The sequence below is a fragment of the Triticum urartu genome, chromosome 2A, assembly GCF_056163025.1.
Source record: "Triticum urartu cultivar PI428250 chromosome 2A, HENAU_Tu73, whole genome shotgun sequence".
In the NCBI taxonomy this organism is placed as follows: domain Eukaryota; kingdom Viridiplantae; phylum Streptophyta; class Magnoliopsida; order Poales; family Poaceae; genus Triticum; species Triticum urartu.
The window spans coordinates 126,716,750-126,737,969 of record NC_141874.1 but is presented as its reverse complement, the minus strand read 5'-3'; the positions used below and the strand labels follow the sequence as shown (position 1 = coordinate 126,737,969).

At 47.0% G+C, this 21,220-nt stretch overlaps 1 pseudogene; it reads right to left on the bottom strand.

Moving 5' to 3' along the window:
* Positions 1–20,029: 20,029 nt before the first annotated feature.
* Positions 20,030–20,965, bottom strand: LOC125523058 (uncharacterized; annotated as a pseudogene).
* Positions 20,966–21,220: the final 255 nt, after the last annotated feature.

Genomic DNA, 21,220 nt, shown 5'->3' with positions numbered 1-21,220 from the left:
GAACGTGGCTCCGGCATTCTTGAGGCCGAATGGCATGGTGACATAACAGAAGCATCCGAATGGAGTGATGAAAGCTGTTTTGATCTCGTCGGGTCCATACAGACGGATCTGATGGTACCCGGAATAGGCGTCCAGAAAAGACAATCGCTCGCACCCCGCGGTCGAGTCGACTATTTGGTCGATGCGAGGGAGAGGAAAATGATCTTTCGGGCAGGCCCGATTGATATGTTTAAAATCAATGCACATGCGAAGTGACTTGTCCTTCTTGGGGACCATGACAACATTGGCGAGCCACTCGGAGTGGTAAATCTCTCGGATGAACTCCGCTGCTAAGAGCCGAGCCACCTCCTCGCCAATAGCTTTCCTCTTCTGGACGGCGGACCGTCGAAGATGTTCTTTCACAGGCTTAAATTTTGGGTCGACTCGTAGACGGTGCTCAGCCAGCCCCCTGGGAACTCCAGGCATGTCAGAGGCTTCCATGCGAAGATGTCCCAGTTCTCACGAAGGAACTGGATGAGCGCTTCTTCCTATTTGGAGTTGAGCGTCGTTGAGATGTGAGTCGGGGCAGCATCGGGGTCGGTCGGGTGAATGTGGACTGGCTTTGTTTCACCGGACGACTGAAAAGCTGATTCTGAAGCAGGCTTCTTGGCTCGTAGCAATTCACTCGGATCAGCAGTCTTCTGGAACTCTTGCAGCTCGACCATTGCCATCTGAGCATCAACGATCTTTGAGCCTTTCTGAAAACACTCTTCCGCTTTCTTCCGATTGCCTGTAACAGTGATCACACCTCTGGGGCCGGGCATCTTCAATTTGAGATACACATAACACGGTCGAGCCATGAAGCGTGCATAAGCTGGCCTGCCCAAAATAGCATGATAAGCACTTTGGAAGTCCACAACCTCGAATGTCAACTTTTCCTTGCGATAATTCTTTGAATCACCGAAAACCACATCAAGAGCGATCTGGCCGAGTGACTCGGCTTTCTTCCCAGGAATGACTCCGTGGAAGCTCATGTTACTGGTACTGAGCCTGGACATCAGAATGCCTATCCGTTTCAATGTTTCTGCATACAGTATGTTCAGGCCACTGCCACCATCCATCAGGACTTTGGTCAGTCGAGTGCCTTCGACAATTGGGTCGACCACCAAAGCTTGCCTCCCAGGGGTGGCAATGTGCGTAGGGTGATCAGACTGGTCAAATGTGATGGCAGTCTGAGACCACTTCAGATAACTGGGTGTTGCTGGAGCAACCATATTCACCTCACGATTAATGACTTTCAGTCGACTTTTGCTTTCGACATCAGCAAAAATCATCAGGGTGGAATTGACTTGGGGGTATCCATCGTCACTATCTTCCTTGTCCTCAACTCTGTCCGACTCTTTTTCCTTATCTTTGGACTGCTTGCCCTGAAACTGCTGGATCAGGAGCCGGCACTGTCGAGTGGTGTGCTTTGGGTAAATAAGCTTACCCTCTTCATCTTTCTTGGTGTGGATGTGACATGGCAGATCCAAAACATCATTTCCATCTTGATCCTTAACTTTCTTGGGGTTCCAGGTCCCCTTGGGTTTTCCCTTGAATTTTCCCTGGGTTACGGCCAGGGCCTCCCCAGGGGCGGCTGGCTCGGCCTTCCGCTTCTGTTTCCGACTGGAATTTCCTCCGGCTTCTTGGAGACTGCCTTGTGCTTGCCACTCCGGAGGCGATCTTCATCTTCACCATTAGCGTATTTGGTGGCAATCTCCATCATCCGATTCAGAGACATCTCTCTAGTTCGATCGAACTTCAGATTCAATTCTCTGTACTTAACGCCTTCTTTAAAGGCACAAACTGCTTGATGATCTGGTACATTCTCAACTGTGTGATGCAATGTGATCCACCTCTGGATGTAATCCCTCAGAGTTTCATTCGGTTTCTGCACGCAAGACCGCAATTCTGTAAGGCCTGCAGGTCACTTGCATGTTCCTCCAAAGGTTGTGACAAACACTCGGGAGAGGTCCTCCCAAGTGTAGATGCTGCTGGGTGCTAACTGATTCAGCCACGCTCTGGCTGAGCCCTCCAACATGAGAGGCAAATGCTTCATAGCTACCTCATCATTGCCACCGCCAATCTGGACAGCCACCCGGTAATCTTCGAGCCAAGTGTCAGGCTTAGACTCACCGGTGAACTTGCTGACTCCAGTCGCCAACCTGAAGTAGGGAGGAATCACTGTGGCTCTGATGGCTCGACTGAAACACTCTGGCCCTGAAACAGGTACTCTGCTGCTGGCAGGCGCATCTCTGTCGTGGCCTTCTCGGTGAGCTATGTTCCTGTCAACCAAACCTTGAACGAGGATGGATCTCGCGTCAAAGCCTGGGTCCCTGGGGTCGACTGGAATCCTCCGCCCAACACTATGAGGGCGTCTGTCATCCCGCTGCCGAGGCGCATATGACCCACTCCTTGGGGGAGGGGTTGGCACTCGACGCCGATCATCACGATCGAATCGGTGATCATACTGCTCATTTCTTCTGTACTGATCGTGCCGGTCTCCGCGTCCCTCACGCCTCGAGGGCGATCTTGGGCTGTGAGCCGACTGGACTGTATCCATTGCAACGGATCGACTGTGGATCCTATTCCGCGACTGAGAAACAGCGGAATTCTGGTTTCCCGATGCCCGGAGCAACGCTCTGATTTGCAACAAGCCCCTGCCAGCCTCCGACTGGGAGGGCTGAATCGATGCTGCTATACGGGCCGCGGTTGCCAAATTCTGAACTGGGGTTCGATATACCTGCGTAGGCGGGAAGAGCTGACGTCGTCTGGACTCGGGAGCTCGCTGACGCGCTTGTTCATCGAGTATTCGCTGGAGATTCTCCAGTCGAGTGCGCTCGGCCAAGTTAGCCAAGCGCGCGTCCTCCAAGGCCGGGCCTTGGGGGTTTCTCCGATGATAGGAGTGTGGAGTGCATCCATGTTCCGGCGACGAAGCTCCTCTCGCTGCAATGACGTGAGAGGTTCGGGGAGATACTCATCGTGGGGATGCGACGGGTCGCCTCCACCCGCGCCTCCATCGGTGCGAGGGAAACCGGGAGGACTGTGTGTTCCATCGACCGCCAGAACCTCAGCCGCTGGGTCGCTGCTGTCGCACTCGGATGCGGTCTCCGCGAAGCCAGTCGACAGGTCGAACAGGCCGTAGAGGGATTCGTCAGGCTCGATTGCCGCGACTTGTGGGGCTGCCGACTAGCGAGCCACGGCATGCCTCACCCACCTCTGAAGTCTCAACCGACCGGAGCGCTTGCGCCGGTGGGAGACAGGGCGGGAAGATGACACGGGAGCCGACCGATACTGGGTCGACGGCTGCCGCAGGAGGACGCCATGAACACATGCGCGGAAGTGCGTCGCACCGCGGACGGGGAGCGCGTCGATGTCGAGTGGAGCCTCCTGAAGCCAAGCGGAGTCGTCGGCGATGAACGTGAGCGCGCCGAGACGGATCTTGCGGCCCTCCACCAAATCTCCGCACGAAAACATGATCAAAGGGATCTGAAAAATCGCAACTTCTCCAACTAGGCGCTAAGACTCCGGCCCCACGGTGGGCGCCAACTGTCGTGGTTCTAACTCTGACAGTGATGTAGGGGGGTATGTATGGAGAGGCTAGATCTTAGCTATGGAGGAGTCGTAAACACACGAGGATTACGAGTTCAGGCCCTTCTCGGAGGAAGTAACAGCCCTACGTCTCGGTGCCCGGAGGCGGTCAACTGGATTATGTGTGTATGAATTACAGGGGTGCGAACCCTTTACACTGAGGAGGGGGGTGGCTTATATAGAGTTTGCCGGCCCCCTCCGGCCCTCAGTTGTGTAGGGTCTTAAATACATTAAAGTCGGGCGTTACTGGTAACGCCTCTAATAAAGTGCTATGATGACCATAAAGGCTATTTAAGGGCTGACCGTTTGCCTGCGGAGTGACTTTAGATCTCCTGGCAGTCGAGTGGTTGGCTTCGTGGTCGAGTGATAGTTTCCTGGTCGAGTGTCTTGAATTCGCTGAGTGGGATACCTTGAAGTCGATTGAAAGGTGACTTCTTCTAGGGATGTTCTTGGGTAGGGTTCTTAGGACAGGTCCATGCCCCTACCCTAGGTTCATAGCTTCATCAGCGGCCGCGCCGCCTCGCTGCTTCGGCGACCCGCTCCGGCCATCCCCTCGCGCCGGCGAGCGTCTCCAAGTCCGACTCCGGCGAACTACGACTCCGGCGAACATCGGGACGGGTGCAGCTACAGTAGATCTCGGATCTGGAAAAATCCCCTCGGGTTGACTTTCCTCCGAAACCCTAATTTATTTGCGTTTTTCATCATGTCGAATCTCCGCATCCATAGCTCCGATTTGAGCGTGTAGTATATCAAAATGTTCGTCTCAGAGAGTACATCATTTCATCTCATTGCATAATTTTCATTTGAGCTCATCTTGATGCCCGAAATGCTGTTGGAAGAGGGCTATATGATATAATTGTCAGATCTGTTTCATCAAATAGCTATTTGTCATTTTTTTTCCATGATTAATGTGTGCATGATATGCTCCTGAGCTCTACATGAGTTTTGTTATATGCCATGCCATCTTTTCAGAGGTGCTTACCATGTATTTTTGTGGCATGTGTGGTGACTAGCACAAGCTTGCAAAGTAGTGCATTCGATAATGCTGATTTCAGGGACTTAGAATTTCTCTAAGTCCTTGTTCTGATTTTGTCATTATGCCATATGTTCATGTTGTTTCCTATTGATCCGTGCCTCTTTTGAGGATGATCAGTAAGGATGTTTTGTTAACATTGTGGTGCTCTCTCCATCCATGTCTTTGTTTGCAATTATGGAGCACCCTAGCTTGAGTCAATCGAGCTCTACTTTTGCTATTTCGTGATTCCTGGCAGATTGTTAACTTGTTAGCGATTTTGCCGAGGATGTTGTTATTGATCCGTGCATGCTATGTTGTTGTTCTTGCCATGCCTAGCTTCTATGATATGTATTCTTGATGTGTGTATACTTAGTTTGTCATGCTATGCTCTGTAGTGAGTGCATCGAGCTCGTAAACATACCTACTCGTTAACAGATTTGCATGCTCCAGTTTTTCACCAAGTCTGTAATCTGTTTATGTTTTTGCCATGTTCACATGCTTGCAACTGTAATTTCTGATCTCTTTTGGCTCAAGGTCATAAGGGAATTTTGTTAAGTGCTTTGAGTAGCTTCATGCCATGCCTTGCTTTGCCATGTTAAGTTCCTGTAACATATAGTTTTCATGCTCCAAAGTGTGCTACCTGATGTTAAATTCCAGACTTGTGTTAATTTCACTAAGTCTGAAACCGGTTATCATTTGCACTTTTGCCATACTTGTTTGAACCTGTTAATGGATGAATTGGCCGTAGTTCAGTGTTCATCTTTTGTCAAGCATCATGAGTGGATCCCTTCCATATATTTTTTTTGTCATGTTTGAGTGCTGTAGCCTAATTATCATAATGCATTTAGATGGCTACTTGTTGTTTATCGCAGACCGGTGCCATATTTGTTTTGCTTGCCATTTCCAAACCGTGCATCCGATTCCGGTGATCTTTATATCGATTTCAACTGAAATCACCTCACCTTTCCAGTGGCACTCTTGGATTTCCAAGTTGAGGCCAGGTTCAATCATTCCTTGTAAAATCTTGCATATGCATCACATATCGCAACCCGCATAGCATACCATGTTTGCATCATGTTGTTCGAGCTTTGCACATGGTTGATTGTGTTCCTTTTGCTTGTTTGTCTTGTTTGGGTAGAGCTGGGAGATGAGTTCGCTAACGAGGAGCCCATTGAGTTTGCTTACGAGGATCAAGTCAACTCTAACAACTTTACAGGCAAGATGATCATACCCTCGAAATCACTTCTATCTTTGCTTGCTAGATGCTCGCTCTTTTGCTATGCCTATGCTACGATACCTACCACTTGCTTATCATGCCTTCCAAAATTGTCATGTCAAACCTCTAACCCACCATGTCCTAGCAAACCATTGATTGGCTATGTTACCGCTTTGCTCAGCCCCTCTTATAGCGTTGTTAGTTGCAGGTGAAGATTGGAGATCATTCCTTGTTGGAACATTGTTTATTGTTGTGTTATCACCATATTATCTTGTTATCTTAATGCATCTATATACTTGGTAAAGGGTGGAAGGCTCGGCCTTTTGCCTAGTATTTTGTTCCACTCTTGCCGCCCTAGTTTCTGTCATATCGGTGTTATGTTCCCGGATTTTTGCATTCCTTGCGCGGTTGGGTGATAATGGGAACCCCTTGACAGTTCACCTTGAATAAAACTCCTCCAGCAATGCCCAACCTTGGTTTTACCATTTTCCACCTAGCCTCTTTTTGCCTTGGGTTTCCGGAGACCGAGGGTCATCTTATTTAAACCCCCCCGGGCCAGTGCTCCTCTGAGTGTTGGTCCGAACTGGGCAGCCTGCGGGGCCACCTCGGGGAAACTCGAGGGTTGGTTTTACTCGTAGCTTGACCTATCTGAGTGTGCCCTGAGAACGAGATATGTGCAGCTCCTATCGGGATTTGTCGGCACATTCGGGCGGTGTTGCTGGACTTGTTTTACCATTGTCGAGGATGTCTTGTAGAACCGGGATGCCGAGTCTGATCGAAATGTCTCGGGAGAAGTAATATCCTTCGTTGACCATGAGAGCTTGTGATGGGCTAAGTTGTGACTCCCCTGCAGGGATTTGAACTTTCGAAAGCTGTGCCCGCGGTTATGGGCAGATGGGAATTTGTTAATGTCCGGTTGTAGATAACATGAACCTTAACTTAATTAAAATGAATCAACTGCGTGTGTAACCGTGATGGTCTCTTCTCGACGGAGTCCGGGAAGTGAACACGGTGTTGGAGTAATGTTTGACGTAGGTTGTTCTATAGTTCTTCGTTCGTGCTTTGCCTTCTCTTCTCGCTCTCTTTTGCGAACAGGTTAGCCACCATGTATGCTAGTCGCTTGTTGCAGCTCCACATATTACCTTGCCTTACCTATAAGCTTAAATAGTCTTGATCGCGAGGGTGCGAGATTGCTGAGTCCCTGTGACTCACAGATTACTTCCAAACCAGATGTAGGGACCGATGATTCCGTTCCAGATGCGCTTGAGCTCAAGTGGGAGTTCGACGAAGATTCTCGCCGTTACTACGTGTCTTTCCCTGATGATTAGTAGTGGTGCCCAGTTGGGGCGATCGGGACCGTGTCGCATGTTGGGGTTGATCTTTTATTTTGGTACCGTAGTCAGACCATGAGTGTATTGGATGATTGTAATGTTATTCATGTATTTGTGTGACGTGGCGAGTGTAAGTCAACTATGTACCTTTTTCCCCTATTATCTTTTTACATGGGTTGTTGTGAAGATTACCTTACTTGCGACATTGCTTTCAATGCGGTTATGCCTCTAAGTCGTGCTTCGACACGTAGGAGATATAGCCGCATCGAGGGCGTTACAAGTTGGTAATCAGAGCCTTCCCCGACCTTAGGAGCCCCCCTGCTTGATCGAATTAGCTGACGGTGTTGAATCTAGAAAATTGTTTTGAGTCATTTAGGAATTATATATCGGAGAGTTTAGGAATTCTTTTTACTCCCCAGTCCCTTCGTCACTCTGGTAAGGCATCCTAACGTAGAGTTTTGACTCTTCTCTTCTCAAATTTCACTAATTTTTTTTAGGATCACGCGGGTATCTTGGAATCGTTTCGATCGATTTGTGATGAGAACATTGTTCTTGATGCCTCCTGTCATTTAGGGGTTGTGGCAGTGTCCCGGGGAGTTGAGCTTCGAGGTGTTGTCGTCACAATTTTATCGTTGCAGTTCTGGAATACCTGAGTTTAGTTTCGCCGACATCGAAAATCTCTTTTATGCAGTTGTTGGTGAGATAACCTCGACGCCACCCAGTACTGGGGCGGGAGTTCAGGAGTATTGCCATAACTTGTATAACGGATGCTTTTCGAAGGTTGAGGTAGACGATTTCCGAAGTTTTTCTCGGTTATGTGTTGAAGGATGGATACAGCTGGATGTAGGATTTGCTAGATTTGGGTGAGATATTATGCTTCCCCTGTATCCCCAACACCTGATTGCATAACCGTAAAGGTTCGGGAGTTTCATAGGTGGGAATTCTTGTAGCTCTAGTTCTTCCACAGATATTTGGTTTGAGATTGGGTGATCTTTACCGAGTATTCGTTCTTGTTCCGTACCTTGTTGGTTTTATTCTTCTACCTAAATTCTAAGTGGCTTCTCAATTTATGGATATGTGACCATTTCAATTGGAATGCATTCGTTCATTTTGCTCGGATGTGAAGACTTTATGTTGCAATTTCAACCTGTTTGATTCAGCTTCAATATTTGTCTATCAATGTGCTAATGGATGTCAACCTCTTCAGGATGGCTCCTCCAACGCGCACGACTCCGAATCCTGATCCGCCACCACCACCTCCACCTCCGGAGGCATGGCAAGCTGTGATGGCCGCTACCAATGCAAACACGCAGCTGATCATGCAACTTCTTCAAGAGCGCAACCAAGGGAACCAGGGCAGCAATCAGAATCACTTTGCTACACTGAACCAGTTCCTTGTTAACCAGCCAAATACCTTCAGCAATTGTGTTGAGGAAACTGACGCTGATGATTGGCTCGTGGACATAGGCAAGCATTTCGAGTGCAATAACGGCAGGTCTGAGGACTTTGTCAAGTTCGCTTCCTTTCAACTCAAAGACCAAGCTGCAGAATGGTTTCAGCAGTACACAGATTCCATAGGAGGCCGTGTGATTACCTGGGATGAATTCCGTCAAGACTTCAAAGCTCATCATATTCCCCAGAGCGTGGTTGAAAGCAAGCGTGAGGAATTCCACAACCTGAAGCAAGGCTCTATGTCTGTCTACGAGTACAACAAGATGTTTCAGAAGCTCGCCCGCTTTGCTAAGCAAGACGTCCCTGATGAGAAGAGCATGATATACTAGTTTAGGGGTGGTCTCAGAGAAGAAATCCAGCTAGCTCTTGTCCTCTTTGAGCCCAGGAGGTACGATGAGTTTTACAACATGGCAATGAAGCAAGAGACTGCTCAACTAAAGGGCGATGCTTCCAAGAAGCGAGTCATAGATGCTACTCCTTCTTCCTCAACTCAAGTGGCTAAGCATCAGAAGTATTGGCTTCCTCCTCCTCCGTTCCGTCAGCCTTATCAGCAGAAGAGCAAAGGTGGCAGTGGATCTTCCCACCCACCCAACCCTGGCTTTCAGAACAAGACTTCGTCTCAAGTTCCAAGATCGAGTGCTCTGTATCACCGTCCGCTTTCAGAGGTCACGTGCAACAAGTGCCAACAGAAGGGTCACTATGCCAACAAATGCTTCAATCAGAGGCGTCTCCCTCCTCCTCCTCCTGTGAGATCGGCAAGTACAGTTGTGGTCAAGCATAGCCCCAAGCACGCCAAGGTCAACTTGTTGAACGCAGCTCAGGCAGAGGACTCGCCAGATGTCATCATGGGTAACCTTACTGTTAACGATGTTCCTTCAAAAGTACTTTTTGATACTGGTGCATCACATTGTTTCATGTCAAAGCCATTTTTTTGCCAAGAATGAATTCGTTTCTTCTCATTTGGGCAAACAAATGGATATCGTTTCTCCCGGCAAACGTTTGAGTGCAAGTTTGGAGGTTCCAGATGTTACTATCACGTTGGGCGATTACAAGTTTCTTTCTTCTCCAATGGTCCTTGGTAACTCGGATATTGATCTTATTCTCGGGATGGATTGGCTTTCTAAGCACAAGGCTCAGCTTGATTGTGCTGCCAGGAAGATTCAATTGACTCATTCGTCTGAGGATTTAATTGTCTTTGCCGCTCGGGATGATACCATCCGTTTGTTTTCTCTCAATGAGAAGGGTGAACTAGATGCCATCTCTCAAATTCCAGTCGTTTGTGAATATCAAGACGTCTTTCCAGAAGAGCTTCCAGGAATGCCTCCGCACCGGCCAGTTGAATTCGTGATCGATCTTGAGCCTGGCACGGAACCTGTTTGCAAACGTCCTTACAAGCTTGGACCTGAAGAGTTGAAGGAGCTGAAGAAGCAACTCGATATTCAAGAGCAAATGGGTCTTATCCGACCTAGTTCTTCTCCATGGGGTTGTGGAGTTCTTTTTGTGAAGAAGGATGGAACGGGCCGACTTTGTGTTCACTACCGTCCATTGAACAAGAAGACTATCAAGAACAAGTACCCACTTCCCAACATCAATGAGCTGTTCGAACAACTCGAAGGTGCTCAAGTATTCTCCAAGCTTGATCTCCGTATGGGCTATCACCAGATTCGAATCCGTGAGCAAGATATTCCCAAGACGGCTTTCAGAACAAGCTATGGTTCATACGAATACACTGTCATGTCTTTTGGCCTCGTCAACGCTCCTCCGACTTTCTCTTGCATGATGAACTTCATCTTCAACGCCTACACAAATGACTGTCTTGGTCTATCTCGATGACATTCTGGTCTTTCCGAAGAACAAGGAAGATCATGCCAAGCACTTGCGTTTGGTGCTCGATAAGCTCAGGGAACATCAGTTCTACGGCAAGTTTTCAAAGTGCGAGTTTTGGCTCGATGAGGTTCTCTATCTTGGGCATATCATCTCTGCCAAGGGCATAGCGGTAAATCCTGAGAAGGTGTCTGCAATTGTGAATTGGGAACCACCTCAGAACGTGAAGCAACTCCACAGCTTCCTTGGTCTCGCAAGCTACTGTCGAAGGTTCGTTGAGAACTTTTCAAAGATCGCAAAGCCTCTTTCCAACCTTCTCCAGAAACACGTCAAGTACGTTTGGTCTCCGGAATGTGACATGGCTTTCAACACTTTGAAAGAGAAATTGATCACTGCTCCAGTTCTGACTCCTCCTGATGAATCCAAACCATTCGAGGTCTTCTGCGATGCCTCTCTTCAAGGTCTTGGTGCAGTGTTGATGCAAGAGAAGAAAGTTGTGGCTTATACCTCTCGCCAGTTGAAGCCCAACGAGAAGAACTACCCCACTCATGACCTCGAGTTGGCGACAGTTGTGCATGCTCTTTTGACTTGGAGACATCTCTTATTGGGAAGAAAAGTGGACATCTTCACTGACCACAAGAGTCTCAAGTACATCTTCACTCAGCCTAATCTCAATCTTAGGCAGACTCGTTGGGTCGAAATGATTCAAGAGTATAATCCGAGTATCGAGTATACTCCAGGCAAGGCCAATGTGATTGCTGACGCTTTGAGAAGGAAGGCTTACTGCAACAGTCTGATTCTCAAGCCTTACCAACCTGAGCTTTGTGAAGTTTTCCGCAAACTCAATCTGCAAGTTGTTCCTCAAGGTTTTCTCGCCAACCTTCAAGTCTCTCCTACTTTGGAAGATCAGATTCGCGAGGCTCAAGTTCTTGATGCTATGGTGAAGAAGGTGAAGATTGGGATTGCCAAGAGTCAACCCAAGTACAAATGCTATCGCCTTGATGATAAGGATACTCTTTTCTTCGAGGATCGTATTGTTGTGCCTAAAGGTGACCTTCGTAAATTTATTATGAATGAGGCTCACAATTCACTCCTCTCCATCCACCCTGGGAGTACGAAGATGTACCAGGACCTCAAGCAGGCTTATTGGTGGACTCGAATGAAGCGTGAGATTGCTCAGTTCGTGAATGAATGTGATGTCTACAGAAGAGTGAAGGCAGAACACCAACGACCAGCTGGTCTCCTCCAACCTCTTGCCATTCCAGAATGGAAGTTTGACCACATTGAGATGGACTTCGTGACTGAGTTTCCAAAGTCCAAGCGTGGCAATGATGCTATATTCGTTGTCATCGACAAACTCACTAAAGTGGCTCACTTTCTGCCTATCAAAGAGTCTATCACTGCAGCTCAATTGGCGGAGCTGTATACCTCTCGGATTGTCTCTCTGCACGGCATTCCACAGTTGATATCTTCAGACCATGGCAGCATCTTTACCTCCAAGTTTTGGGATTCTTTTCAGAAGGCCATGGGCACCAACATCCGCTTCAGCACAGCTTTCCATCCTCAAACTAGCGGTCAAGTCAAGCGTGTCAATCATATTCTTGAAGATATGCTTAGGGCTTGCGTGATCTCCTTCGATATGAAGTGTGAAGATTGTCTTCCATATGCTGAATTCTCCTACAACAACAGTTTTCAAGCAAGTTCGGGCAAGGCCCCATTCAAAACTCTCTATGGCAGGAAGTGCCGTACTCCTCTTAACTGGTCAGAGACCGGTGAACGTCAACTTCTTGGAAATGACTTGATCACAGAGGCAGAGGAAATGTGCAAAGTCATTCGTGATAACCTCAAAGCAGCGCAATCGCGCCAGAAGAGCTACTATGATAGTAAGCATCGTGATTTGGCTTTCGAGATCGGAGACCATGTTTATCTCCGCGTCTCTCCAATGAAAGGTACTCGTCGCTTCGGTATCAAAGGGAAGCTTGCCCCTACATACGTGGGTCCTTTCAAGATCGTCAGCAAGAGAGGCGATCTCGCCTATCAACTCGAGCTTCCTTCAAACTTTGCAAATATGCACGACGTGTTCCATATCTCTCAGCTCCGCAAGTGCTTCAAGACTCCTGACCGCACCATCAACTTCGAAGACATTGATCTCCAAGAAGACCTCTCCTATCGTGAGCACCCAGTTGCTATTCTTGAAGATACTGAACGCAAGACTCGCAATAAGTCAATCAAATTCCTCAAAGTCAAGTGGTCACACCATTCCGACCGGGAAGCCACCTGGGAACGCGAGGATCACCTCCGTTCTGAGTACCCGGCATTCTTCCAGTCCTAGATCTCGGGAGGAGATCCTTTCGTAGTGGTGGAGTGTTGTAACACCCCGGATGTAATTTACCTTATATGTATCCCAACTCTTGCCATTTCCGGCGCTAAGTTATTTTATTTTCCTCGGGTTCGGGTTTTTGTCTTCATGTGTTGTTGCCTTTGTCATGCATCTCATATCATGTCATCATGTGCATTGCATTTGCATACGTGTTCGTCTCATGCATCCGAGCATTTTCCCCGTTGTCCGTTTTGCATTCCGGCGCTCCTATCTCCTCCGGTGGTCCTTTCTACCTCTTTTTGTGTGTGGGGGTTAAACATTTCCGGATTGGACCGAGACTTGTCATGCGGCCTTGGTTTACTACCGGTAGACCGCCTGTCAAGTTTCGTGCCATTTGGACTTCGTTTGATACTCCAACGGTTAACCGAGGGACCGAAAAGGCCTCGTGTGTGTTGCAGCCCAACACCCTTCCATTTTGGCCCAAAACCCACCAAAAACCTTTCCATCATCTAGAGCGTTCGATCATGATCGCGTGGCCAAAAACCGCACTCCATTTGGAGCTTCCTAGCTCCCTCTATGCCTATATATAGATTCTCTCCCGAAATTCCCGGATCTCTTTCAACCCCAAACCCTAAAAATCTACCCCGCCGCCGCCGGACAATGTCCGTTTTCCGCCGGACGAGACGCGCCGCCGCCCCGAGCCACTAGGGGGCCGCCACGTGTCCTCCCCGTCGGCACCACCGCGCGCGGCCCGCCTGGCCCGCGTTAGGCCCCCGCGGCCCAGATCGGCGGCGCCGCCGCCTGTCTCCTTCCTCCTCCCACGCGGTCGAGCGCGCCCGAGCCGCCCTGATCCTCCGTCGCTCCGGCCGCCACAGACGCCATCGCCGGCGACCTCCGGTGCGGTCGCACCTCGCCGGACCTCACCTCCTCGGCGCCCCCGACGCCGCCAAGTCCACCACCACGGCCGCGCCGCCCCTCGCCGCTCCGGCGACCCGCTCCGGCCATCCCCTCGCGCCGGCAAGCGTCTCCAAGTCCGACTCCGGCGAACTACGACTCCGGCGAACATCGGGACGGGTGCAGCTACAGTAGATCTCGAATCTGGAAAAATCCCCTCGGGTTGACTTTCCCCCGAAACCCTAATTTATTTGCATTTTTCATCATGCCGTATCTCCACATGCCGCATTCGTCTCAGAGAGTACATTATTTCATCTCATTGCATCATTTTCATTTGAGCTCATCTTGATGCCCTAAATGCTGTTGGAAGAGGGCTATATGATATAATTGTCAGATTTGTTTCATCAAATAGCTATTTGTCATTTTTGCCATGATTAATGTGTGCATGATATGCTCCTGAGCTCTACATGAGTTTTGTTATATGCCATGTCATCTTTTCAGAGGTTCTTACCATGTCTTTTTGTGGCATGTGTTGTGACTAGCACAAGATTGCAAAGTAGTGCATTCGTTAATGCTGATTTCAGGGACTTAGAATTTCTCTAAGTCCTTGTTCTTATTTTGTCACTATGCCATATGTTCATGTTGTTTCCTATTGATCCGTGCCTCTTTTGAGGATGATCAGTAAGGATGTTTTGTTAACATTGTGGTGCTATATCCATCCATGTCTTTTTTTGCAATTATGGAGCACCCTAGCTTGAGTCAATCGAGCTCTATTTTTGCTATTTCATGATTCCTAGCAGATTGTTTACTTGTTAGCGATTTTGCCGAGGATGTTGTTATTGATCTGTGCATGCTATGTTGTTGTTATTGCCATGCCTAGCTTCTATGATATGTATTCTTGATGGGTGTATGCTTAGTTTATCATGCCATACTCTGTAATGAGTGCATCGAGCTCGTAAACGTGCCTACTCGTTAACAGATTTGCATGCTCCAGTTTTTCACTAAGTCTGTAATCTGTTTATGTTTTTGCCATGTTCACATGCTTGCAATTGTAATTTCCGATCCCTTTTGGCTCAAGGTCACTAAGGGCATTTTGTTAAGTGCTTTGAGTAGATTCATTCAATGCCTTGCTTTGCCATGTTAAGTTCCTGTAACATATAGTTTTCATGCTCCAAAGTGTGCTAGCTGATGTTAAATTCCAGACTTGTGTTAATTTCACTAAGTCTGAAACCTGTCATCATTTGCACTTTTGCCATACTTGTTTGAACCTGTTAATGGATGAATTGGCCATAGCTAAGTGTTTATGTTTTGTCAAGCATCATGAGTGGATCCCTGCCATGTATTTTGTTGTCATGTTTGAGTGCTGTAGCCTAATTATCTTGATGCATTTAGATGGCTACTTGCTGTTTATCGCAGACCGGTGCCATATTTGTTTTGCTTGCCATTTCCAAACCGTGCATCCGATTCTGGTGATCTTTATATCGATTTCAACTGAAATCACCTCACCTTTCCAGTGGAACTCTTGGATTTCCAAGTTGAGGCCAGGTTCAGTCATTCCTTGTCAAATCTTGCATATGCATCACATATCGCAACCCGCATAGCATACCATGTTTGCATCATGTTGTTCGAGCTTTGCACGTGGTTGATTGTGTTCCTTTTGCTTGTTTGTCTTGTTTGGGTAGAGCCGGGAGATGAGTTCGCTAACGAGGAGCCCATTGAGTTTGCTTACGAGGATCAAGTCAACTCTGACAACTTTACAGGCAAGATGATCATACCCTCGAAATCACTTCTATCTTTGCTTGCTAGATGCTCGCTCTTTTGCTATGCCTATGCTACGATACCTACCACTTGCTTATCATGCCTTCCAAAATTGTCATGTCAAACCTCTAACCCACCATGTCCTAGCAAACCATTGATTGGCTATGTTACCGCTTTGCTCAGCCCCTCTTATAGCGTTGTTAGTTGCAGGTGAAGATTGGAGATCATTCCTTGTTGGAACATTGTTTATTGTTGTGTTATCACCATATTATCTTGTTATCTTAATGCATCTATATACTTGGTAAAGGGTGGAAGGCTCGGCCTTTTGCCTAGTGTTTTGTTCCACTCTTGCCGCCCTAGTTTCTGTCATATCGGTGTTATGTTCCCGGATTTTTGCGTTCCTTGCGCGGTTGGGTGATAATGGGAACCCCTTGACAGTTCGCCTTGAATAAAACTCCTCCAGCAATGCCCAACCTTGGTTTTACCATTTTCCACCTAGCCTCTTTTTGCCTTGGGTTTCCGGAGCCCGAGGGTCATCTTATTTAAACCCCCCCGGGCCAGTGCTCCTCTGAGTGTTGGTCCGAACTGGGCAGCCTGCGGGGCCACCTCGGGGAAACTCGAGGGTTGGTTTTACTCGTAGCTTGACCTATCTGAGTGTGCCCTGAGAACGAGATATGTGCAGCTCCTATCGGGATTTGTCGGCACATTCGGGCGGTGTTGCTGGACTTGTTTTACCATTGTCGAGGATGTCTTGTAGAACCGGGATGCCGAGTCTGATCGAAATGTCTCGGGAGAAGTAATATCCTTCGTTGACCATGAGAGCTTGTGATGGGCTAAGTTGTGACTCCCCTGCAGGGATTTGAACTTTCGAAAGCTATGCCCGCGGTTATGGGCAGATGGGAATTTGTTAATGTCCGGTTGTAGATAACATGAACCTTAACTTAATTAAAATGAATCAACTGCGTGTGTAACCGTGATGGTCTCTTCTCGACGGAGTCCGGGAAGTGAACACGGTGTTGGAGTAATGTTTGACGTAGGTTGTTCTATAGTTTTTCGTTCGTGCTTTGCCTTCTCTTCTCACTCTCTTTTGCGAACAGGTTAGCCACCATGTATGCTAGTCGCTTGTTGCAGCTCCACATATTACCTTGCCTTACCTATAAGCTTAAATAGTCTTGATCGCGAGGGTGCGAGATTGCTGAGTCCCCGTGACTCATAGATTACTTCCAAACCAGATGCAGGGACCGATGATTCCGTTGCAGATGCGCTTGAGCTCAAGTGGGAGTTCGACGAAGACTCTCGCCGTTACTACGTGTCTTTCCCTGATGATCAGTAGTGGTGCCCAGTTGGGGCGATCGGGACCGTGTCGCATGTTGGGGTTGATCTTTATTTTGGTACCGTAGTCGGACCATGAGTGTATTGGATGATTGTAATGTTATTCATGTATTTGTGTGACGTGGCGAGTGTAAGCCAACTATGTACCTTTTTCCCCTATTATCTTTTTACATGGGTTGTTGTGAAGATTACCTTACTTGCGGCATTGCTTTCAATGCGGTTATGCCTCTAAGTCGTGCTTCGACACGTAGGAGATATAGCCGCATCGAGGGCGTTACACTATGCTTCTAAGTCGTGCCCCGACACATGGGAGATATAGCCTCATTGTGGGTGTTACATGCGCCAAACATGTCTAGGGTTACAAAAGACCGGGATCAAAGAGATTAGGGTATCAACTTCAGGGATTCCGAGGCGTGGGTTCATTTGCGCCTATCTCTACGAAGTGAGGGTTTATTTCAGACTTCACTCCATCCAGGGAGAAGATAAAGCTCGCTTCGGTTGGCTGTTTGGTTCCACGGCTTGCATTGCCACATTTTGTCATACATTTTAGCCAAATTTGTCTAAGATTAGTTCATTAACATGAGAGTCACAAGTTGACAAGTCTAAGGAAATCTTGCCACATTTTTTATGTGTATGCTATGTGGGACCCTAGTGTGGCTTGTCTAAAATGTGGCTTGAACCAAATACTCATCTAACTTGATCAATTTTGCCTAATCTTAGGTGTGTCAAAATTTGACAAAGTTAGTTAGAAACCAAACAACCCCTTCCTTTTTCACCCGTGTAGATTGCCTGCAGTCGCGTGATCAGGATCGAAGCGCCATCAAGTCGTTCGGCAGTTTTGCAAATGAAATTTGGTGTGCCAGATACATTAATCAAAATATATAACATGCATTACCTGTGTTGCAGACGTTGATGCAACTTGGTGCAGCAGCAGTCTGACCGTAAACCATGAAGCCAAGGAAGATCAATCACTTGCGGTGTGGGCGTGTAGCTAAGAGAAACAACACATGAATCGACATGCATCTAAACTAAGAGAGGCATCGTCACCATCGCCAACAACAAATTTTTTTTCTTTCTTTCAGGAAAGTAGTCCGCGATTTCATTACTAATTTACCATATCACCATGAGCTACCGTACACGTCTGAACAACGTCCAAAACGTAGTAGAACTGTAGAAGTACAAAGATTGAAGAACAACTATCCAAGCGACCAAACCATTCGCGGAAATAACAGCCTGCCCCATGCTCCTCTGACCTTGGCCCATTAACCGGCTCCAGTGATCATCAGAAAATAGATGAGGAGCCACCCGCCGCTTCACCACATCCATCATCTTCCCCACCTCCGGCCATCCAAAAAAACTGGTCTAGCCTAGGGAGATCTATAGGTTCGACCGCTCGAAGCTCTCCTCTCGAGATTCGAGTCACCTCTTTTTCCGCAAGATTTATTTATTGTATAGAGCGAGAGGGTTCGGGTGAACTCGCAAACATAGCAGCGATAACAAAAAGATATTGAATGTTTTGATTTTGGGACCACTTTGATGGACTTACTGTATATCCTAATCGAGAGACAATCGGAAGATGAGTAGTGCCATAAAGGACTCTTGATTTCCCAGTAGTAGTGCTATGAAGCCATGATATTCGGAGACTGCTAGTAGGCTGGTAGCCTAGATCGTAACTTCAGTAAGAGCATCTCTAGTGGAACGTGTAAATTTGGACGTGTATATCTCCATATACACGTCCATATACACCTTGCTAAATTATACGCCTCCCAGTTTTTCAGTGGAACGTGTAAATTAGGACGTGTATATTCCAACGGCTATATTTTTCAAACGGCTATATTTCCAACGGCTATATTTCCGATCTATATAAACCACTCCTACCACCTCTTCCAGCACACTTCTCTCCTCACCTAGATTTTCCTATCGTTTCTCACGCAACACAATGAACACATCCACTTGGGACATGAGTTCTTCGTCATCTTCATCTGGCGACGATGAACTCATACTTGCAGCATTCGCCTAGCGCGAGGAGGAAGAGAGGAAGAACGCTCGACGCCATGGCGGTTCCAAGCATGGACGTCAGTCAATCGATCGAGGAAGAGATGCCGGATTTCTTCTTCTGTGGGACGACTACTTCAAAGAAGTTCCTCGCTTTCCCGAACATTTGTTTCGACGAAGGTTCGTAATTAGTACACTTCTCTGCTTTGGTCCTTTTTTCATTTCCCTGTCTCATTTAATTTTTATGCACAGATTTAGGATGTCGCGTACTTTGTTCAACCGCATAGCTGATGGTATACTTGAGCATGACTATGATGATTATTTTACGCAAAAAAGAAGTGCTTCTGGAGCTCTTGGGTTACATCCTTTGCAAAAGATGACCGCGGCGATGCGGATACTAACATATGGAGTAGCAGCTGATTATGTTGATGAGTACATCCGGTCCGCTGAGTCTACTAATTTAGAGTCTTGCAAGAAATTTGTGATCAAAATTTGTGAAGTTTTTGGGGAAAAGTACCTGAGATCTCCAAATGAAGAAGACATTGCTAGGTTACTTGCAATAGGGGAGGAAAGAGGATTTTCCGGTATGTTAGGGAGCATAGATTGCATGCACTGGGGGTGGAAAAATTGCCCCAAAAAATGGCATGGCATGTTTAAAGGCCATGTGAGCGAGCCCACTATGATCTTGGAAGCAGTTGCTTCACAAGATCTTTGGATTTGGCATGCTTATTTTGGTTTACCAGGGTCTCTGAATGATATAAATGTTCTTCAACGTTCTTCTGTTTTTACAAAGCTAGCCGAAGGCCAAACTCCTCCAGTGAATTATAGCGTCAATGGCCATCAGTACACAATGGGGTATTACCTTGCAGATGGTATCTATCCACGGTGGGCAACATTTGTGAAGAGCATACCAGCTCCAACTAGCAGAAAGCATAAAACTTTGCCAAGAAGCAAGAGGGGGCTAGGAAAGATGTGGAACGAGCCTTTGGAGTTCTGCAATCCCGTTTTGCCATTGTTCGTGGACCTGCTAAAGGATGGAAACGTAAAGAAATCACTGATGTCATGAAAGCTTGTGTCATAATGCACAATATGATAGTTGAAGAGGAGCGACAAACTGGTCGGCAAAGCTGCACTTTTGAGGCAATGGAAGAAAGAGTCACAGTCTCTCGTACTCATGCGGAAGAACTGAGCTCTTTTATTCAGATGACTCATCGGATTAGAAATTTCGATGAACACGACCAACTTAAACTTGATCTAATTGACCATGTGTGGAAAAAGTTTGGAAACGAGTAATCCATGTCTTTGTAATGCAGCTATCAATAAAAATATTTATGCAATGAGTGATGTAATCCATGTCCTCAACTAGCAGAAAGCAGTAAATAGTTCTTACAACTACAACATATAGCTCACATTACCCTAGGCCGCGAGCAAGGATCTCCTTCTGCTTAGCTTGGTAGAACTGCTTTTGAACATCAGTCATACCACTTGTGTCGATGAGCATGATCCTCTCATCTAATTCAAACTGTCTCCGTGCATCCTCCCTCTCGTTTCGTGCATCCTCATTCTTTTTGAGTGCAATCTCCTCTTTTCGCAATTCCAATTGTTGTGCATAGCGAGCATTTCTTGCCGCCTCTTTGATCTCATCCTTCTCTAGCTTTGCTGCCCACACAGTTTCTAATGACAGCTTGCAAGCACTGTCATCAGCTTTACCTCTCTTGTCCCTCTTCACACCATCAGGTCTTTTCTCATGTTCAAGAGCATCAGTGTGTATCGAGGTAGCATCAGTACGTACCGAGGATGCATCAGCCGGATCATTGGTGGCTGTGCCCGGACTTGCATCAATGGTCTTCTTTTGTTTCTTAAGAGAAGTTTCAACTTCTCTTGTCTGCCACTTTGGATACTTCGAAAACTCTACATAGCAATGCATCAGTGTGAAAGGCTTCTTTTTTTAAGATCCATTTCCTTGAACAAAATGTGTGCATCGTTTGTCTGCACATATAAATATGTTGTTAAAATAAGCACAACACATATAAAATATTGCACATCACATATAGAATTACAAGAAAGGCGCATACCTTTTCTTGTATAGTCCTTCCACTTTCTTGCCAATTTAAAATCTGTTGAAGGCAACCACAAAATTTAGAGGTCTCTCTGTTAATCATTGTGTAACGGCAATTGATTGCATTAGCATTACGCTCCGGCCATGATGATTCCTTGTGTGTTGTAGTACTCTGAAATTCTATCCCAATAAGCATCCCGGTTTTGATCTGTCCCAACAATATCCAAACTTGTATTTGCCCATGCTGCTATGAGAACCTTGTCCTCATCACTAGACCAATTTTTGCCTTTGTTGGATTTTCCTTTCTCTGTTATTGCAGAACGATGCTGAGTTGATGGAGTTGCCTGCTCTTCAATTGGACTTTCTAGTTGTGTTTGCGTGTAACCAAAATCAAGGATGTCCAAGAAGTTTTGGT